This window comes from Lactuca sativa, chromosome 8 (assembly GCF_002870075.4).
Source record: "Lactuca sativa cultivar Salinas chromosome 8, Lsat_Salinas_v11, whole genome shotgun sequence".
In the NCBI taxonomy this organism is placed as follows: Eukaryota; Viridiplantae; Streptophyta; class Magnoliopsida; order Asterales; family Asteraceae; genus Lactuca; species Lactuca sativa.
Genome location: NC_056630.2, coordinates 117,607,866 through 117,611,903, shown reverse-complemented (window position 1 = coordinate 117,611,903; position 4,038 = coordinate 117,607,866). Strand labels below are relative to the sequence as shown.

Genomic DNA, 4,038 nt, shown 5'->3' with positions numbered 1-4,038 from the left:
AAATATATTATAGTTAATATTTTATAGATAAAAAGTTTTTAAGAAAAAAAATACATATTAAAGTCTTTTATTGGGTGAAATGAATTGTAATTTGAAACATAAAAGTTACTTACTGTTCTGCCAAGTACAAGTTGTTTCAGTTGCATATGAGAAATAGAGATGATTGTATCATTCTTTTGACTGATAGTTTATGGAGACGGCGACGAGAAGGATAGGCGGGCGACGGCAGAGCGATCTGGGAAGAGGTGAGAGGCGGAATTTGTTATGACATTTGGAATGTTAACCAAACACTTGCAAAAACACTCGAATACCTTGGCGCACATTATCCAAACCTACGCCTAATCCAAACAGCTATCTAATGGAAAGCTACATCATGCGCAACTCATCACCTCTGGTTACCCATCATCCACATATCTTACCAATCATCTCCTGTCAATGTATACAAGATGCGGTCAACTCGGATACGCCCATAGGCTGTTCGATGAAATGCCTCAAAGAAACTTGGTATCCTGGACTGCTATGATCTCTGTGTTTTCTCAGAATTCTGAGTTCACAAAAGCAATTACCACATTTTGTGGAATATGGGACTCCGGTGAAAGCCCATACCAGTCTGCGTTTTCCAGTGTGATGCAAGGTTGCTCGTCTCTCAAATCAGTCCAAATTGGGACTCAAATCCATTGTCTTGCTCTTAAGGTTGGGTTTAGTTATGAGCTTTTGTTGGTTGTAATTTAGCAGACATGTACTCAAAATGTGGGTCTATCATTGAGGCTTGTATGGTTTTTGAGGAGATGCCTTCTAAAGATGAAGTTTCATGGAACTCAATGATTAATGGGTAGGCAAAAAATGGTTATAACGAAGAAGCATTGGTTTCTTTTAAGAAGATGTTGATTGAAGATGTTACAATCGATCAACATCTTGTTTGTAGTACACTTTGTGCTTGTGGACCTTTAAATGCATATAACATTGGAAGATCTCTTCATTCCTTTGTTACAAAATTGGGATTTGAACAACATATTTCTGTTAGCAATGCACTTATGGACATGTATTGTAAAGTAGGAGACATGGTTAGTGGCTCACAGTTGCTCAACATCAACTCTAAAGGTACAAATATCATTTCCTATATTTCTTTGATTGATGGATTTGTTGAATCTGATCAAATCGAGAAGGCATTCACTATTTTCATTGAGCTAAAAAGACAAAGAGTTGAACCTAATGAGTTCACCTTTTCTAGCTTAATCAAAGCTTGTGCTAATCATGCTACACTTGAACAAGGGGTCCAACTTCATGCCCTAGTGTTAAAATACAATCTTGATCAAGACCCTTTTGTTTCTTCCATCATTGTTGACATGTATGGGAAATGTGGTTTGCTTGATCATTCGCTTCAAGCATTTGACAAAATCTCTAAACCAAATGAGTACACATGGAATTCATTGATTGGTGTGTTTGCTCACCATGGATTTGGGAACAAAGCTATAGATGTATTTGTAAAGATGTTATTGCATGACATTAAACCAAATTCAATCACATTTATAAATCTTTTAAACGCATGTAGCCATTCGGGGTTATTAACAGAAGGATTAAGCTACTTCAACTCCATGGAATCAATCTATGGTGTAAAACCTAAATCAGAACATTACTCTTGTGTTATTGACTTATTGGGAAGATCAGGGAAGCTTAAAGAAGCTGAAAATTTTATAAAAGGTATGCCATTTGAGGCAAACGCGTACACATGGTGTTCTTTTTTAACTTCTTGTAGAAAATATGGTGATAAAGAAAGGGGAGAGCTTGCATCCAAAAGTTTAAGAGAAAATTACACGAATGGTCCCTATGGTTTGTGGTCACTTGCACGCTTGATCCCTAGAAAGATTTTTTAACTCGGACCGTCCCCAAAACTTTAATTTGTTACCCGTCCAGTCCTTCTTTTAACTTTTCCGTCTGTTTAGGTGTTAGTAACTCCCATACCAGGGGCATTTTTGTCCTTTCGCCATTGCAAGGCCTCTAAAACGCACCTCGTTCATTCTTTTTCTCAATTTCTTCTTCTCACTTCTTCCTTTCGTGTTCTTCTCTTGGGCTTTCAATCCAAACGAAGGGAAAAAAGTGTACGTTCCCACTTTCCGGCAGCACATGCTGCTCAGGTATGTCTGTGAGTTGTAATTTTAAGAGACATAAAAGCAGCCGGCAACAAATGTCTGCAGCCGGAGCTTCTTGAAGAAGAGAACCATGAACTATGAAACGGAGCGGCAGTCTCTCATTCTGTGCGGCGTGTGTGCTGGCTTCTAGTGACAGTTTCTGATAGGCCATCAATCGACAGAGTAGCTCCCAATTGGAATCTATCAGCCATGGATGTGCCTGTAAAATTACGATTACAAGGTTTCGCCATTTGAGTTTGAACTTCTGCTTCAACATTTTAGAAATTTCTATGAATAAATTGAAAAGGATTTTGTCCCTCTTTATATGATTGCAAATATTACGTATAAGAAAATCTTTATCCTGAATTTCTAACAATTTCGGTCTCAATTTTGACTTTAAAAGTCAACTGTACCTTGAGATATATATCTATTGCTCGATATATTCCTTCATCGATTGACCTTGCAAAATCAGTGACAGTAGCAACCAAAGATTGAAACTTTTTGAGCTTTAAGTTAACATCGGATGCCACCTCAGCAAGATAGTTGTCGATGAGATTAGCCACCATCGTCACGGGTGTAAGCGAGTAAGAATTCCTGATTAAATCATCATCATTGTCTTTTAAGCAACCCGAATAAGTAATTTCACTTCCATATTAATCGTGATCTCGATCTGCAACCATGAAATGATCAAGCAACCCGACCCGTCTTTCCAAATTCTGAAGGCACAAAGGGCTACATGACCACAAATAATGAAGGGGTGGGTTTTAGAGGTCTTGCAATGGCGAAAGGACAAAAATGCCCCCGGTATGGGAGTTACTAACACCTAAACAGACGGAAAAGTTAAGAGAGGGACTGGGCGGGTAACAAATTAAAGTTTCGGGGACGGTCCGAGTTAAAAAAAACTTTCTAGGGATCAAGCGTGCAAGTAACCACAAACCATAGGGACCATTCGCGTAATTTTCTCAAAGTTTAAAGATTATTGACCCTTTAAACAGTGGGGCCCATGTTTTACTTTCGAATATATACGCAAAAGAACAACAATGGGAGGATGTGAAAAGTGTTAGAAAGATGATGAAAGATAAAAATGTGAAAAAACTTAAGGGGTGTACTAGTGTAGTTGGGTTGATGTTGATAAGAGAGTTCATGTTTTTGGAGTTGAAGATTTGTGTCATGGGGATAAAAAGGAGATTAATTTGAAACTTCATGAGCTTTTGAGGAAGATAATTGAAGTTGGATATGTTCCTGATGTTGAATATGTTCCATTTGATTTGGTTTTTGATATGAAGGTGAAGGTTTTGAATCATCATAGTGAGAGGATTGCTATAGCGTATGCACTTATAAGGATGCCAATTAGGAAACCAATTATTGTGAAGAAGAATTTAAGAGTTTGTGTTGATTGTCATTCTGCAATTAAGTTGATGTCTAAAGTTGAAGGGAGAGAGATTATTTTTAGAGAGAATAGTCGGTTTCATCACTTTGTGGATGGGTCTTGTTCTTGCAAGGATTTTTGGTAAGTTTTAAGATGATTATTTTTGTTTGGAGCTAAACTTTTGAGTAGCTAAAGAACTTTGTACGTCATAGTCAATAGTTAATAGTTGTTCAAAATCATGCATGAACTAGTTGTATCATATGAAAAAAAAACAGATTTTGTAACATGTCACTGAAGCCGTGCAACGACCACTTATTACCAATAACAGTCTACTTTCATATAGTTGTATCATATGAAAAACAAATGTTAAGGAGTACTTTTAGTCGATAAATCATGATACAAATATAAGACCCAAATAGTAGTACATATAGCAGATTATAAAGCAAAATAATATTCAATGATATATATATATATATATATATATATATATATATATATATATATATATATATATATATATATTCAACAATTACTTGCATT

At 36.4% G+C, this 4,038-nt stretch overlaps 1 pseudogene; it reads left to right on the top strand.

Annotated features, from left to right (window-relative positions):
* The first annotated feature begins 264 nt into the window (after positions 1-264).
* On the top strand, positions 265-3,643 carry LOC111897087 (pentatricopeptide repeat-containing protein At4g14850-like; annotated as a pseudogene).
* The last annotated feature ends 395 nt before the right edge of the window (positions 3,644-4,038 follow it).